Consider the following 18686-nt stretch of genomic DNA (forward strand, 5'->3'; position numbering starts at 1 on the left):
TGTGTTAAAACTCTTTCTACTTAAAATACCTAGAGTGTTTACTGCACATAATCCTGAATAAAACAGCATTTGGCACGAAAACGGAAAACTAAAATTAGTTATCTAACCTGTTTGTGTTTGATGGTAGTGATAACAACACCATACTAGTTTGTCCTACCATACCAATACCCCATCCAGCTGAAACAGAACAGAATGCTAAGTGAAGAAAGAAATTTCACTAAGAACAACCTCATAAGTAGTTGTGAAGTCAAGGAATATAGTAGCTACATACACTGTTTCCTTGCCATTTTGTGTATAGACATTTATATAGTAACCAAATTTCATTTCTCTGTTTTCTCCTTCACTATTATTTTATATAAAGGTGTTAAAAGCTTTATATAAATATTTGGTATAATTTAGCTTATACCAAATTAGTATACTGTTTAGTTACAATTTAGTGTTTAGTTAAAATTTGGTCATTGGGTTATAAGACGTAAAATTTCCATTGTGACTAATTTAAAAGAGTAATTGAAATCATTCAGAGTTTGATTTTGCAACTAATAGAACTGGTTCTCCTTTATGGGGAAAGGGTGAATGTATAGAAGGTAATATATAATATAAGGTGTGACCATATTGTTGTTGCAATTCAAGGACAAGTGGAAGGATAGGCATTTATGCTGAATAATGCAAAGGGGTAGAAAGTGTTGTTCAATCAGCCTTTGGTATCCTTTTCCACTCCTCTTTCTGTTTTATTTAGGTTCTGCTGTGAGTTGTTCTTATACAACAAGAAAATGAGTCCAAGCTGAAAAGCATCCAGACTAAAAGTAAGACAAGGGCCATCTCTGTGATATTATGCAGGCTGCATACAAAGTCAGACAGGTATGAATGTATGTGGCCGTTGGTTTCCATCTTCCAGAGTCTACTCACCAGCTTCATGGTATGAGACAGCAGTGCCGTTTGTGTCCATGTTGAAAGCAAATTCTGAATCTCTGGATGACAGCTACGGTTGTACAACTTTGAAACCAGCAATTCAGTGGCAAACCCATGATTTTCACTCCTTCTTCCCTTTTGATTACTTCACCTCACCTAATTCCTTTTATTTATATACCAGAGAGCAAGTGAATTCCTACTTCCTGCATTAAACTGTGACTGATACAAGATGGCTGGTTAAATAAATTACAATACATCCATATGTAGACACACTCTACATCTACATGCACACAAAAGATGAAGCTCTATATATACATATATGCAGCAATCTACATGATACATTATTAAACAGTAAGAGCAAGACACAATAATATATGTATATAGTATTATACAGTATCTTATGTGTGTCTATACCCGTGTATACATAAAACATCTCTTCAAGGATACACAAGAAGTCCACAAAAGGGATTCCTTTAAAAAGAGAAATGGGGCTGGCCATGGTGACACACGCCTGTAATCCTAGCACTTTGGGAGGCTGAGGTGGGCAGATCACCTGAGGTCAGGAGTTTGAGACCAGCCTGAGCAATATGAAGAAACTCCGTCTCTACCAGAAATACAAAATTAGGCGGGTGTGGTGGCACATGCTTGTAATCCCAAGTACTCGGCAGGCAGAGACAGCAGAATTGCTTGAACCCAGGAGGCAACAGCTGAGATCACGCCATTGCACTCCAGCCTGGGCAACGAGAGTGAAATTCCATCTCAAAAAAAAAAAAAAAAAAGAGAGAGAGAACAAAATTGGATGGCTGAGAGTCAACAGCATGCAAAGGAGACTCTTCACTTTGACAACCTTTGTATCTTTGGAACTTTTATCAACTGAGCATATTATACCAACAAAAACCGTTTATGAGACAAAAAGAATTTCTGATCTAGGGTGAGAGAAAAGAAGGCCTAGAAGAAAGCCCTAACTATTATTGGCAGATAAAGGAGGAGTATGTACAAAGGAAACAGTGAGTGGCTCGAGAGAGCTTGTAGGAACAATGGGAAAGACAGGGAAACAGAAACAAAGGGAGTGGAGTGTTTCCAGAAGGGTGAGAGTTCGCGCCTGGGTAAATGCCGCCAGGGGGCCAAGAAAAGCAAGATAGAAAACCCAATTGTTACCTGGGTTAGCACCAAGGTCATCCGAGGTCTTGGTGAAAGGCGTTTTAATGGGATGTATGCTGTACTCTTCTAAAGAATATGAGGAGGTTATTGAGTTGAAAGAGGAGAGACAGCATCCCTTTCATATATATATATATATATATATATATATATATATATATATGTATGTATATATGGTTGTGTTGCTTGTTCAAAGGTGCAGTCAGTTTAGTTGACCTTAAAGATTCAAATCAGTTTAGTGACTCTACATTCTAGTGGATTATCCTAATAAGCTGTTGTGATTTTTTTAAAAGTTCCTCTATTGCTTACTGAGTGAAATAAAGTTATTAGGTGAAATTTAGAACACACCTGCTAACATAACTTTCTGGGAAATAGTTTAGTTATCCAGCAGGATCTGGGATTTTGTCTCCAAATTATAAAATTAGTATGAAAGGACTAGGATATGAAGTCCTTAAAGCACTGGTGAGTACTAGTAGTTTGGAGCGTGACATGCCTGGCTGTCTTTAGTTTTCATATGGAAAATGAGAGTCAAAGCAGTGAGGTGCTCTCAAGGCTGGAGGAGGGGTCATTAGAAGGACAAAGCCATGCCATGGGTTTTAGATTTGTTTTAATTTTTATCCATAAATCCATGAGAAAGCCCACCATATTCATTCATCTTCTATAATAATTTTTAAAATAATTCAGTAATTTATTTGCCAGATTTTTTTGCTCCCTAGAACTTAAAATCTAGTATAAACAACATAGATGTGTATATAAATCGAATGTAAACAGCATATAATTTAAATTAGTATACAAGTTGAAGATATATGTGTTTTATTCTATAAGCTTTATCATCCTCACTTACAAAAGAACATAAAAAACAGAATATACATTTTGCTGCTTTCATGCTCTTTTTGGGATGTCTTTTGTTTTCAAGTCTGTAAGAGACTTACTTGCAAAATAACCAGTACTCATTTAAAAATTGCCTAGAAAATGTTATTAAGCTAATGAAAGGAATTAATATTTAGGACTAGTTGAAATGATACAGTTTAAACAGTGAAAAAGAATAGCTGGCTTTTCCCAAGCACTATTTTACCACATCAGTTTATTATAGTCCTTTAAAATGGTTTTATAAACATTATTGGATGAAAAGTTCAAAAGTTTTCCAAAAAAGGGAAGTTTAATAACACAAATCCATCTGGTTAGAAACACTGTCTTTATAGGGAATCTAGTAGCTTAGTGTTTATAAAATTAATCCAATATTATTCATATTTATTTTCCTTTGAGATATAAACAAGGAAAAAATGGCACATGCGATTCAATACAGGAAACTAAAAAGTTATCACATTTCATTTATCAATCTCAATGAGCAGGTCCAAAGGATTTTAGGTATAAACCACGTTTGTAAGACAAGAGACTTAGGTTAGCTACAATCCAAACAAAGCAAACACAGTGAACTGATGTAACATGTTTCACCATATTTTCTTGTTGTCAGCTGTGGTTAAAAATGTCGTGCTGGGCATTGGGCAACTCCTGAACCTCCCTTCCATGTCTAGTCTTCAGCCAAAGTAGGCCTTTTTTGCATCTTCTAAACCTTTGCACATACTTTTCCCATTTGCTCCACAATCAAGTTTTCCTCTCTGATCCCTTCTTATCTTTCAGCATAATATCTCTAGAGGAGGAATATCTGTGCTCCAGCTATTCCCTGACCTTTAGCATTAAGTTGCTCACTCCTCCTATAGCACTCTGTACTTCCTTTTTCATTATATTTTTTTTCTTCATTAAGTTTGTAAATCCATCTGTCAATCCAACTAGTCTTGGCTTCATAGGGCTAGGGATTGTACTAATGTGTTGCCATTTCATATCTCCTCCAGTGTCTAGTGTCTAATAACTACTTTCGGGATAAATTAATACTCTAAATAACCATATTGCATAATTCTCATACCTATTCCTAGTTTCTCTCAGTCACTGTGTTTCTCCTCCTGGTGCACACATATCTTTCAAAATGCAGAATTTACATTACAGATTCACTGCAACTTATATAAGTTTTATATAAATTTGTAACACTATATATAAATTTTGTCAACTTTTCTCCTTGGTGTCAAAGTACTGCTGAACAGAAAAGGTGCAGGTCTCTTTAGGACTGTCAAGTTCTGAATTACACTCACTGTTACCGAAGCACCAAGGGTTTGGACTAGGTCCTGCTGCTCATCACACAGAAAGCCACAATGCGTATTGTCAAGGAAGAAGGCTTTAATTGGGTGCTGCAGCCAAGGAGATGGGAACTCAGTCTCACGTCCGTTTTCCTGAGTCTCAGATCCATCTCCCCGACCAGCTAAAACTAGGAGTTTATATAGAAGTGGAGAAATGTAACAATGTGTGAGAAAACAGGAGCTGGGCGGGGCAAGAAAGCAATCATCATGAATGACGGGTCTAGCATCTAATTTTCTGGATGTGTGGTTCTTGTAAGTTTTAGTTCTTCGACACTTTTTTTTTTTTTGAGAGGTCTGAAGCTCTTTGCTTCCTAAGGAAGGAACTCCCATAACACAAATGTAAGTTTCAAGTTTTAAGACCAGAAGAGTCCATTTTTGTTTTTTCTTGAGAGACTGAGTCTCTCTCTGTTTCCTAGCTAGAGTGCAGTGGTGCAATCTCAGCTCACTGCAGCCTCCGACTTCCCAGTTCAAGTGATTCTCCTGCCTCAGCCACCCTTGTAGCTAGGATTACAAGTGCACCACCATGCCCAGTTAATTTTTTTATTTTTCATAGAGACACTATTTCACCATGTTGGCCAGGCCTCAAGTGATACACCTGCCTCGGCCTCCCAAAGTGCTGGGATTACAGGCATGAGTCACCGCCCCTGGCTCCCAGAAGGGTCAATTTCTATTTATCCACAAAATTATCTATGGGACTATTGGATTGGTTTCACTGCCATAAATTTTTATGTGTTTATTTTAGTAATAGACCAGGAAAGTTTACATGTATCTTGCTTTTCATTGGTCTACCTGCCCAGACATTGCTGCAGAAAAGGAAACTTCTGAAAGGAGTGTTCATTTCTACTTCTGGGGTTTACATTTGACCAAGTTCAGAAGGGCTCTGAGAAGCAGAATAAAGTAGTGGTAGATGGTGACAATAATGATGACAGCAAACAATTATACATACGGGGCACTGTGCTATGTATTATAGCATATTATCCTTTAATCTTTCCAACAATCCTGAGTTAGATATGGATATATTACTCAATTGACAGAGAAGAAATCAAGATGTGCATTTTCACATGCATGAGCATGCATGCACACACACACACATGCACACATTACGTGGAGTGTGGAACCAAACAGCCTGGGATGGAATACAAGTTCCACCATGAGCTACTTTTGTGTGCCACTTAGAACTGAACCTGCCATACAAGGTAGGCTTTCCAGGGGCTGACCATGCTGTTTCTTGACCTTAGTTGTGGTTACAGAAGTATTCATTTTATAGTAATTTGTTAAGTTATAGGTTTAAGTTTTACACAATTTTTATATGAGTGTAATATTTTATAATAAAAGGGGCTGGGCATGATGGCTTATGCCCGTAATCCCAGCACTTTGGGAGGCCAAAGCAGGAGGATCACTTGAGCCCAGGAGTTTGAGACCAGCTTGGACAATATGGTGAAACCTTATCTCCAAGAAAAATACAAAAGTTAGCCAAGGGTAGTAGTATGTGCCTGCAGTCCCAGCTACTGGGAAGGCTGAGGTGGGAGGATTGCTTGAGCCCTGGAGGTGGAGGTTGCAGTGAGCTGAGATTGTACCACTGCACTCCAGCCCGGGTGACAGAGCGAGACCTTGTCTCAACAACAACAACAGCAACAAAAAGGTGGGAAAAGAAAAAAAAGAAGGAAAGGAAGGAAGGAGAAAGAGAAGAAAGAGAAGAAGGGTGGAGGGAAGGGTGGAGGGAAGGGTGGGAGGGGAGAAAGGAAGGTGAGAAGACAGGGAGAAGGAGAGGGGCAGGGAGGGGACAGGAAAGAAGCATCCAGCATAAATTTAGCATTTGATCACCATTAGCTATTATTATCTAAAAACAATTTTCTAAGCTTTTAAACACATTTTTGAATAGAGAAACAAGGCATTGATCAGTAAGATATATCCCATGAAGTGTCATCTGCACATACATACATACAACTAGCTCTTTTACTGATGGGATTCCTTTTGTGGAAAACAGCCCAATGTTTGTCCATTTATTCCTGTTAAATTTTTTTATTATGAAATATTACAAACCCACAGAACGTTAGAATAATATAACAGATACCTGTGGACTCACCATACAGCCTTATCAAATCTTTATATTTTGTCCTATTTTTTTCAGTTAAGTAAAAAATAATAATACAATTGGAACATTCCTTCCTCAATATGTACCCCTTCCCTCATCCTATTTCTCTCCTATCTTGGAGGCAACCACCATTCTGGATTTATTGGGTTTTTTTGTGCATTTTTATGCACACAGCATATACACTCGTGTGTTTTTAAGATTTTTTTTACTGACTGCTACAGTTTTGATACAATGGCTCTATGTTATTTATATGCTGCTGTACTGTTGTATGAATATTACTTATCTATTTCTACTTATTCATTTTTATTTTTAATTTTTATTGTTGAGACAGAGTTTCACTCTTGTTGCCCAGGCTGGAGTGCAATGGGACGATCTCGGGTCACCGTAACCTTCACCTCCTGTGTTCAAGCAATTCTCCTGTCTCGGCCTCCCAAGTAGCTAGGATTACAGGCGCACACCACCATGCTCAGCTAATTTTTGTATTTTTAGTATAGACGAGGTTTCACCACGTTGGCCAGGCTGGTCTTGAACTTCCAACCTCAGGTGATCTACTCGCCTCAGCCTCCCAAAGTGCTGGGATTACAAGGGTGCGTCACCACACCTGGCCTACTTCTACTTATATTTAGGTCATCATAATCTTTGTAATAACAAGCAATACCAGAAAGAAAATTATAATACTCATCTCCTGTTACAAACTTAAGTATTTTTCCGGATACATACCTAAAAATGGAATTGGAGAATAAAAAGACGGTTGTGTTTCCAACTTTTTTATATGTGGCCAAATTGTTCTCCAAAGCAGTTGTCCCCATTCACACTCTTACTAGCAGCAGATGAGAATGCTCACCTCTTGGTATCTTTATATAGCCTTCACATTTTTCCAATTTGAGAATGTGAAACTTACATTGTTTTTAGAAGAAACATTTCCCTAAACACTAACAAAAGCATACCTATTTTAAAATGCTTCTGCCACCATAATTTTCTCCCATGTTACTTGCCTATATTTTTGCTTTGCCTTTTTTTAGGTCATTCATCTTTTTCTTATTGATTTCTAAGCATTCTCTAAAACCCTTTCTCTGACATCTTGCTCCACACCACAAGCAAATTCTTTAAGTAAAATTTAAAATTAACATATAACATACAGACAGAAAAGTACGCAGATCATAAGTGTATAGTTCAGCAAGTTTTCACAAAGGTTACCAGTGGCCACATCACCAAATAGAACATACTAGAACCCAGAATATCCTCTTTTGTCCCTCCTCCAAAGGTAACACAATCCCAACTCCTAAAACTATGCATCATTTTTGCCTGTTTTTGAACTTTATACAAATATAATTATGCGCTATGTACTGCTTAGTGTGTGGCTTCTTTCATTCAATAATATTTCTGAAAGATTCATCTATGTTGTTTGTTCTGATATATTGTATTTCATTGTATAAATGCATTACAATTGTTTACCCAAGCTACAGTCAATAGATATGGATGACAGTTTCAGGTCATGTACAACATTCAGACATGTACAACATTCTTTTGTACATGTCTTTTGTTAAGTTTATGTCTGAATTTCTGCAGGGCATATACCTACAAATACAATTGTTGGGTGATAGAAGATTATATGTTCAGCTTTCATAAATATTTCCAAACAAGTTTCAAAAGTAGTTTTTCAACTTATACTCCCACCTCCAGGATTTGGGGGTTGCAGTTGCTCACAACCTCATCAAGACTTGGTATTATTTGTCTTGCCCATTTAAGACATTCTAGAGAAAATATAGTGAAATCTTGGTAATTTGCATTTCCCTACTAAAGTTCATCACCTTTTCAAATATCCTCTCCCACACTGTGACTTGGTTCATTATTAATTTTATGGTGCTCTTTGATGAACCAAAGTTCTTAGTTTTTATGCAGTCCACTTTTTCTTTTTAATGAGTGCTTTTTGTGTTAAAAAAAAATTGGTATCTTGAAAGTTATGGAGACATTCTTTTATGCTTTCTTTTAGATGTTTTATTGTTTTAACCTTGCACACATAGATCTACAATCAATCTAAAATTGATTTTTACATACGGTTGAAGTAGGAGGTCAAGATTCCTTTTTTTATATGGACATGCAGTTGATCCAGCACCATTTATTAAAAAGACCATTCTTGGCCCACTGCACTAAAGCAGCCTCCTTCTCACAATTCAAGTGGCATGTGTGGGTCTGCTTCTGGACTCTATTCCGGTGGTCCCCAATCTTTTTGGTACTAGGGACTGGTTTTGTGGAAGTAAGGCAGGCATGGTTTTGGAATGAAACCATTTCACCTCAGATCATCAGACATTAGTTAGATTCTCATAAGGAGTACACAACCCAGATCCCTTGCATGTGCAGTTCACAATAGGGTTTGTGCTCCTGTGAGAATCTAATGCCAATGCTGGTCTGATGGGAGGAGGGTTCAGGTGGTAATGTTTGCTCAACTGCGGCTCACCTCCTGCTGTGTGGACTGGTTCCTAACAGGCCACAGACTGGTACTATTTTGCCGCCCAGGGCTTGGGGACCCCTGCTCTGTTCTGTTCAGTTTGTTTATTTGACTTTTCTTACGTCTGTACCACAGCATCTTAAATACTGCAGTTTTATAAGAAGCCACAGTATCTGATGATAAAAGTCCTCTAGGTTTGTTCCGCTTCTTCAAAACTTTGGTGGCTGTTTCTGGCCCTTTTAATTTCCATACAAATTTTAGAATCTGCTTGTCAATTTTCAAAAAACTTCCAGGATTGCATTGTATTTGTGAATCTATAGATCAATTTGTGGCAAGCTGGCATCTTTATAACATTAAGCTTCTCCATCTATAAACATGATGTATTTCTCCATTTACTTAGGTCTTTTTAATTTCTCTCAATAATGATGTGATTTTTACATCTTTTATTAGATTTATGATAGGTATTTGATCTTTTGATGCTATTGTAAATGCTATTCTAAATTTCATTTTCTACTTGCTTATTGCTAGCATTCAGAAATACAATTGACTTTGTATACAGCAACCTTACAAAGTATCTTTATAGCTTGTCTACAGATAGAGTTTTGGGACTTTTTTGTTACTTAGACTATTCTGTCACTTGGGAATAATTATAGCTTTATTTCTTTGTTTTCAAACTCTATGCCTTTAATTTCTTTTATTTGTGGTATTGTTCTAAGACCTCAATATTGAATACAATTGAGGTAAAATAAGCATCCTGTCTTAGTCCCCATCTCAGGGGAAAAGCTTGCCATAATTCACTGCTAAGTGCAATGTTCTGCAATGAATTTTCTATCCCTAGATTTAAAATATTCATTACATGAGTAGTTTGCTTCATTTGAGAATCCATCTCTTTCTTATCAAAAAGGTAACCTATAGTTCTTTTTTAAAGAATTCAGTAGTACTTGATATATTTCTGGCATGTGATTTTCATCTTGAATATTAATGTAACTTATACCAATATTTTTAAAGGAGTCTACCTCTGTTTTGCTGCTTGGATCTCACGTGTGTGTGTGTGTGTGTGTGTGTGTGTGTGTGTGTGTGTGGAGGGTGGGGAGGAATAACATGGGGAGAAATGCCAGATATAGTATGCTCCTGAAGTAAAATAAATAAACAATTTTTAAAAAAGTAAAAGGAAATAAAATTATACAGACGGGTTTATGCTAAAGCTATTCAAGTCACTTATCCACATTTTGTTTTATTTATTTATTTTTTGAGATGGAGTCTCACTCTAGCATCCAGGCTGGAGTACAGTGGTGTGGCCTCAGCTCACTGCAATATCCGCCTCCCGGGTTCAAGCGATTCTTGTGCCTCAGGCTCCCAAGTAACTGGGATTACAGGTGCATGCCACCATGCCTGGCTAATTTTGTATTTTTAGTAGAGATGGGGTTTCACCATGTTGGCCAGGCTGGTCTTTAACTCCTGACCTCAGGCGATCCACCCGCCTCAGCCTCCCAAAGTGCTGGGACTACAGGCGTGAATCATGATGCCTGGTCTACATATTAGATTTAAACTAATATGAGATCGAGATGATGTTTGAAGCCTGAAGATCCACTGATTCATTTTTTTAATTCAACAAGCAATTTTGGAGCAATTAGGATGCACCAAGAAGCAGTCTCTCAGGACTTTGAAGGCTGAATATTCACTAATTATTTTATTTAACAAGCTTTTTTTTTTTTTCCTCAAGAAATTATGATGTACCCAAAACTGTACAAGGCCCTGGAGATACGGAAGAGATCTTGAGGAGTTCCTATTACACAGGGAGAAAATGAGACATAAACAGATTTATCCCACTCTATGATAAACACAATAATAGAAGGATGCATGTGGAGATACACATAGGGGCCCTCAACTCACTCTTGGCCAGGAGCAGTTGGCATCTGTGAAGGCTTGTAACAGGAGGCAATGCCTAAGTTGAAGCATAAAATATAAATATGAACTAACTGAGCAAAGAGGAATAGAGTTAGAAATATCACATCAAAGCAAATGGCAGAAAGTAAACAAACAAAACAGCATTTATTCATACAACAAATATTTATTGAGTGCTTCCTATGTCACAGACACAGTATTTGGCACAAGGTACTGATAAATAAAAATAGACATAGTCCCTGCTTTCCTGAGTAGCTTTCACATGAAGGGTAAGACATATTTATAAAATCTTATTTGAGACTTTTCATCCAAGTATTCCTTGACCACCAAATACATTCTTATAGTCTGAATATTATTACATTACTAAAACAAAAATCACTGTTAAATAACTATAATTTCAGAGGCAGTTTTCCAACTTTTTTAGTGGGAAAGCTCAGAAATTCATTTACAGTTCGATTTTTCCATCTTGAACTACAGTTTCTCTTTTTTTGAGATGAGGTCTCACTCTGTTACCCAGGCTTAGGTGCAGTGGTGTGATCATAGCTCACTGCAACCTTGAACTCCTGGACTCAAGTGATCCTCCCACCTCAGCCTACAGAGTAGCTTGGACTAGAGACATGTGCTGCCAGGCCTGGCTAATTTTTTACATTTTTATTTGTTAGAGATGGAGGTCTCACTATGTTTCCTGGGCTGTTCCTGAACTCCTGGGCTCTAGTGATCCTCCAATCTCTGTCACCCAAAGTTCTGGGATTACAGGCATGAGCCACTGTGCCTGGCAACTTAGACTACAGTTTCTAAATGAAACTGTATTATACGTAGTAGTTATATTTATTATCCAGTCCTCAAAGCCTATTTAACCCATAATATACATGAAGTATTAACAGTTCTATTTCGAATACACTGAATCACTATTATGTCATATCTATGAAAAAATGCTAGGCTCTGGGGATACATGTTTATAAAAGATGACACAGTCCTGGGTCTCATAGGAGTTACAATTTAATAGAAGAGACAAATAATTAAACAATCACATAAATGAATGTATGATGATGATCTGAGATGACGGCTATAAAATGAAGGGACCAGTGGAGACATAATGAAGCACCACCTACCTCTTGGGTTTGGAAAGACCAACATGGCAACCAGGCAAAGGGGTGGAGGAAGAACATTCTGGATAAGGTGTTAAAGGAACTGAGACAAGATCAGTGTGGATGGCATAGGGCAAGAGAGGAGGACAATGGCATGAGAAAGGCCATGTCTAGACTATACTTTGCCTAGTGAGCCATGTCATTTCTTTATAGCAAAAAGAAGTCCCCAAGAGACTAAAAGCAGTGCAGTTAGTATCATGATAGATTTACATACTAAAATAGTTCATACTACCTACACTGTGAAGAAAGATGCTTCAGAGTCAGGTGGATGCAAGGCATCCAGTGAGAAGGTTTCTGCGCTGATGCAGGAGAGGTGACAATGGCTCACACCAGAGTGGTAGTAGCATAGATGTAATAAAAGATTAATGAGCTAGAAAGCTGCTTATGTGGTAGGACTTGGTTAGGGATTACTGAGAGGGCTGAGAGGAAGGGGTTGTCTAGAATGACTACACATTTTCAGAGCTACTTAGGGAGTAGAACTGATTGAATGTTGGGGGTGAGGGAGAAAAATTAATGGGAAGTATTCAGATAGATACACAGCTTTAACAATAGGATAGATGGTGATACAGCCACTAACGTCAACTGAGTCACAGCAGGAGGCTTAGGAAGAAAGATAATGAGTTCCATTTTGGACTTGTTGCATTTAGATACGTTGGATATTTCCTAGGTATAAGGTTAACATATTATTTACAGAAAAGACTCTGATACTTGAACACTGGAGAAGAGACGTAGGTATGCGGAGACATCATTTTGCAGGTTACACATGCCCCAACAGCAGGGTTGAGACGGCACTCTGGGGAAGCACAACTGTTAAGAAACTAGGGTTGTAGGTCTGATCACCTCTTGCATTAATTAATGTGAAAAGTCCAACTAATGAAAGTCCAAATGAACAAAAGAGTGTAAACTCTTTTCAGTAACATGTTTATACAGCTCCCAGTAATTTAGACCTTGTCCCTGCACTCCCCATAGGTTTAACTGGAGGCTTTCCTCCAGGAAAGCAAGATTAGAATCAGATCCACTAGTCACCATTTTCCTCCAATATAGTGAGATCATGCATTGAGTGAAGAAAAGCAGAATTATTTTTGCACTTTAGCTTCTTTTGCAATCTTTCTGTTCCTGTCTGAGAACTGGTCTTTCACCATTCTTTCTGCTACTGTGACATACCAACGTTTATGGAACAGTACACTCAAGCCAGGTTCATTGTTTACCACTTTCAGGAAACTATTTGTCAATCCAAGATGGGATTAGAACACTCATTCTAGCTAACATTTATTTTTTTCATTATTAAACTTTATTGGATATCAATAAAATGAAAAATTAGATTTGGTACAAATCTTGAGAAACTGCTTTATTTCAAGCCTTCTTAAAAACATGTATAAAATAATTTGGCTCACTTTCCTGCTTTCAGGAAAACCACTGCATAAAAGAGTGGCTATACCTTGAGGTATTCAGAAGTTTCTATTCACTAGAACTCTTGGTTGCAAGTGACAGAAATCTACTTGAACAATAAGTTGCTTTCTTTCCACTTAAGTTGCTTTATCCCTGTGTTCAAGTAGCAAGAACATGGAATAATTCTCACTGGTCTTGTATCCCACCAGGGTGATTGCCTTTTTGCCCAATCACCTTTCAGGAGATGAGATACTGCCTTGGGCCATGCCTGGGCCATCTGCCCAACTTGTGGTCAGAAGGAAAGATCTGTTACCAGAATAAAGAAGATGGCAAATCTAGCAAGACACACTAAATATAGTCACTACAGCACAATTCATGCAATGATAAGAATCCAGTACTTTGGGTAACATGAAAAAAGAAGTGACAATACCTCAGAGTCATCACTGTGAATGATAATTGTCATTGGAGACAATCATCTGAATAAGATTGAGGGTGAGATCAGAAATGTTACTGAACATTCTTAGAATCTTTAAGGTTTTAAAGTCATCTTTGTAGTAAATTATTAATCTCTGGAAACTAAAATATGAAAATCATTTTCAGTTACTTTTTGAGCTAAAAATTACCATTTTTAGTTTAGGTTTTACTACATATAACCCAAGTATAATGAAGGATAATTTAGGTCAATAATTTTTAATTTGATAATTTAGCTAATATTTTCATGTTCCATTAGTCATGGACTCGTATGGTAATTTCCTCATGAGATTCCATTTTGAAAAACAATGTCAGCCAGGTGAGGTGGCACATGTCTATAGTCCCAACTACTCAGGAGGCTGAAATGGGAGGATGGCTTGTGGCCAAGCGTTTGAGGCTGTAGTGCACTATGACGGTGTCTGTGAACAGCCACTACGCTCTAGGCAACATAACAACATCTTGTCTCTAAAAGAGCAAACAAACAAAATATCCCCTCCCAAACAAAATAAAAACAAAAAACTATGTCAATATGAAATCTTATAAACATTAATTATAGATTTGAGTAAAGAGGAAGCTGTATTTAGCCATGGTTCCTTGGAAAACTGAAAGCTAATAATAAATACTCAGTGTAGCCTGATTCTTTTTACTACTCCTTCTTAAAAAACTTTAAAAAATTAATAACAAGGATAACAAAGCCACTTCTCAAATATGATAAAAACAGAGAATACTGTTTTTAAGATTCACTCACTGAAATGTGAACACTTAAATGGCCGAGAAACCAATAATTTTCAGAATATGTTTAAACAGCAAAATTTGTAAGTTATGTGTATATTGTTCTCCTGACATGATTCATCAACAATTCATAATGTACAATTACTATCAGTTTTATTGTTCATAATACATGGTCATTTTTATATGAAATTAGTCAAGAACAGTTGTTTTACTCAGAAACATGTGGGTCTTAAGTAAAGCAAATTTCGGGTGAATAAGACGTTAAATGTTCCTTTCACAATTCTTCCACCAAATTTCAATTAGGTTTTAATGTTTCAGAAGTCTTGGCATTTGAAGGCTGTCGTGTAGTTAAAATTTTTTAAACCTGACTTGATATTTTGGACCTTTTTGAAAATGATTTTCTGTAAATTTCTCTGGAATTTCAACTGTAAAGATAGTCTTCTAATCTGGCTTTTGTAGCTGATATGACTCAATTTCATGAAGACTACAATGATTATACGACTGCAAGTCCAGTACCCTTTTTAATGCAAATAATATTCTCTGTGTTTGTGCTAATTTGATATGTCACAGGTGCAGAAAGCATAGATTACATAGCTGTACAAAGACACAGATATTTGAAACTTCCTTAGAATTTTACAAGCCTGTTTTTTTTTTATCTCCAAATCTCCTTAGAATTTTATAAGCTTTTTTTTTTTTTTTTTTTTTTCTTTGAGATGGAGTCTTGCCTTGTCACCCAGGCTAAAGTGCAATAGCATCATCTTGGCTCACTGCACCCTCCACCTCCCTGGTTCAAATGACTCTCCTGCCTCAGCCTCCTGAGTAGCTGGGATTACAGGTGCCTGTCACCACACCAGCTAATTTTTGTATGTTTAGTAGAGAAGGGGTTTCACCATGTTGGCCAGGCTGGTCTCGAACTCCTGACTTCATGATCCGCCCACCTCGGCCTCCCAGCATGCTGGTATTGAGCCACTGTACCTGGCCACAAGCCTTTTCAAAAGCTTGTAAAACTTGTGGGGACATTAACAAATGGAGAAAGCAGGACATGGGTATTAGAACCAGATTGGAAAACATCTTGCCATTCTGACATTTATTCATATGCTACCTTGGGCAAGCCCCTTAACATTTCTGAGCCTTAGTTTTCTTGTTTGTAAGTGGACATAATAATTCAGAGGATTGTTTATGGGCTAAAAACAAAGACAAGTAAAAAAGCTAGCATGTAGCCACTCAATAAATAGCTGCTACTATTTGATTCTGTTAAATGGAGTAAACCTCAGCTTTTGATCTTGAATAAGAAGGTTGAGGACCTAAAGTTATTTTTTAAGCTTGTCACCAGGGCCAAATCTTATGCCCAAGGTGGCTTTACTCAAACTTGCCAATAGATGTAAATAATCATCCTCACCATCTTCAAAAGCATCCACTGAGGCTAAGTACAGTGTCACAAAAGTGCAAATTCTACAGCTCTGAATTAATCAGAACCCAGTTATATCCTGAGTGTTGGCCATTAATGTTCTTGATCATACATCAGGAAATCCTGACAAGTACCTGCCTTGGTTTACACCTGAACTAGAACACTGGGCTTCATCTGTACAGTAAAAATTTCAATTCTGGAATTTACAGTTGCTAGAAACTCACTCTGATATTTCAATTCAGTGAGTCAAAGCTGCAGCTGTAAAAAGCTCCTCAGGTGACCCAAATTCTGTTTTTTAATGTGTTTGTCTGTCACCATACTGTTGGCAGTTTTTCCATGTCAGTAAGTGTCTTTCTACAACATAACTTTAAATGGCTTCATAATAGAGGTGTGCTGCTGGACTTAGTTTCAAACTTGCGATTACCTTTCAGTGTAAGATAGATATGATGTATACTAATACTCTTGCTATTTATAAAGTGACAGTGACTTGAGTTTTGAGTCTTACAGCCCAAGCCCAGCCACACAGTTTTGTGGAGAAGAGTGATTACGAGCATCATTGGCCTTGGTGTCAGCCTGAACTCACTCCTGGGTTCAAATGATTGTCCCCTTTGGACAAACCGGTTAGCAATGCAAGTCCCCGTTTCTACCTCTGTTAAATAAGTATGATCATAACACAACCTCCTAAGGTTTCGAGAATGACTAGATCTGAATATGTTAAGCGCTTAGCACAAATGCCTATCATATGGCAAACACTCAATAAACCTTAATGGTTGAGGAAAAACTAGGCAGCCTCTGACATCCAGGAGTTGGCCAGGCATGCACAGCTGGGCCTGGCTGTTCTCCTATTAATCATAAACAGTGTCACAGAAGATCAGGTGAAACCACTTAGGGATCATGATGGATCATGACAAGAACAAGACCACTCTAATCACGCCTGAACACAGGCAAAACACAATTACTGTCCAAATCACAAAATCCAAAACCGTCCCTTCTCCTGGCTAATATGAGAGACAGCCACTTCTTTACCAATTACACCTTCAGCTCAATCTAGTTTTTCCTCCTCCTAGGTAAGATGTAATCAAATACCCAATCCTAAAATCCCCTCTTCATGACACCATCCAATGCAGAGAAAAACCTTGCATCCTTAACTACTTCCCAAGGAGAGGGGCTTCAAGCCACCAACTCACCAAAACACAAGCCTAAGTTTTCCAATAAGCCTTTTCTAACCCTTCCTCACTGAGGCTCCCAACAACTCCCCATAGTGCACCTTCCCTCTTGCTGAAATAAACAATATACAATGTGTTCAACTCAAGTTTAGCAAGTTTGTTACTAGTCGTCTTTGACTGGAGGGCATTGATGGCAGTATCCTGGAACACCTTCAAAATATAACCACAATGTAGGTAGCTTAGTTTTCCGTTGGAACTAGATCCCTATATCATCTGAAGAATTAGGGGTGGAAGCCAAGAAGCAATGAAGGTCATCTCCATTTAACTTGAGAAGCACCACCAAGGATTAAAGATTAAGAAGCATTGCAACTTTTGGAAAAGTATCACTGTAACTTTTTTTCAGAATATTCATTAACCACAAAATACATTCTTAGAATGTAGGTCTGCATATTACCTAAGACCAAAAGAAAAAAAAAAAATCTAACTGTAAGGTCATCCAGTTGTAAGGTCATAGATTTTTCTTAACTTTATAAATGGGTTGTTCCAGAAATTCATTTAAAGTTTGATTCTAACTTAAAACAGACATTCCAGTTGAAACCATATCACAAATGGTAACTAGGTTTATCCTTCATTCCCACAGTCTACTGAATACTGAATATATGTGAAATAGTATTTCAAATGCAGCATCAATTACGTCTACATGTCCATGCAAAAATGTATTCTCACCATCAGAGGTCCATCTCATCAGTATCACCAAAATTAGCAACAGACATCATGCCAGATGCCAATTACCTAACTCTACAACTGCCGGAGGGGCGTGATCAGGATGCCTTTGCTGCATGGAGGTTTATTATGTCACAGAGCAAGAAGTTTGGCGTTAGGCAGCAGGATTAGTTAGTTCAGTGCATCAGGGGCTCAACAGCTCCCCAGTGACCCAGGTGAACGAGTGCTAGCCTTGGGTTCTCACCCTCTGAGCCTCAGTGATGATGGCCAGCTCCGCTCCGTGGTGCCAAGGTGGCTGCAGCACTGACGCCCTCCCCAACCCCACATTCCAATGCAGACAATAACACCCAGTGAGGAAGATGAGACTTTATGCCAGATGTATTTCTTTTGAAGGGAGGCGGGTGGAAAATCTTTTCCAGAAGTACTCACAGTTCTCCATTTTAACTCCCTATTAAAATTTCTCACTGGCCAGGTGTGTATCACATGACCATACTTAAAGCAATCACTGAAAGACAAAGGGGGTTGCCGGGATTGGTTTAGAACAGTTCTCAGCCCTGCCTGCACAGTGGAATCGCCTGGGAGCTTTGGAAACAAAATTCCAACTCCTGGCAACAGTATTTGAAAGTCATCAAAGTTCCCCAGCTGCTGCAAATGTATCCTCAGAAGTGAGTTTTAACATATTAGTCCGATCAAGTTTCACCCCAGCCTGAGCCCTGATGGGAGGTCTGCTCTGAGAATGTGGAATGGCAAACACCTGAACAAAATTGGGCCTCGGCCAGCAGGAACTGGGCAGGGAGTGCAACTAACTGGATCGGGCACTGCATGCACCTTGCTGAGAAGAGATTCCTGTGGGTCAGTGACCCACTAGGTGACCTATAATGAGAAATCAAAGAGATTTGTTATAAGATTTGATGGCTATCTTAATCCCGACAAAAACAAGA

Source organism: Saimiri boliviensis, chromosome X, assembly GCF_048565385.1.
Source record: "Saimiri boliviensis isolate mSaiBol1 chromosome X, mSaiBol1.pri, whole genome shotgun sequence".
In the NCBI taxonomy this organism is placed as follows: domain Eukaryota; kingdom Metazoa; phylum Chordata; class Mammalia; order Primates; family Cebidae; genus Saimiri; species Saimiri boliviensis.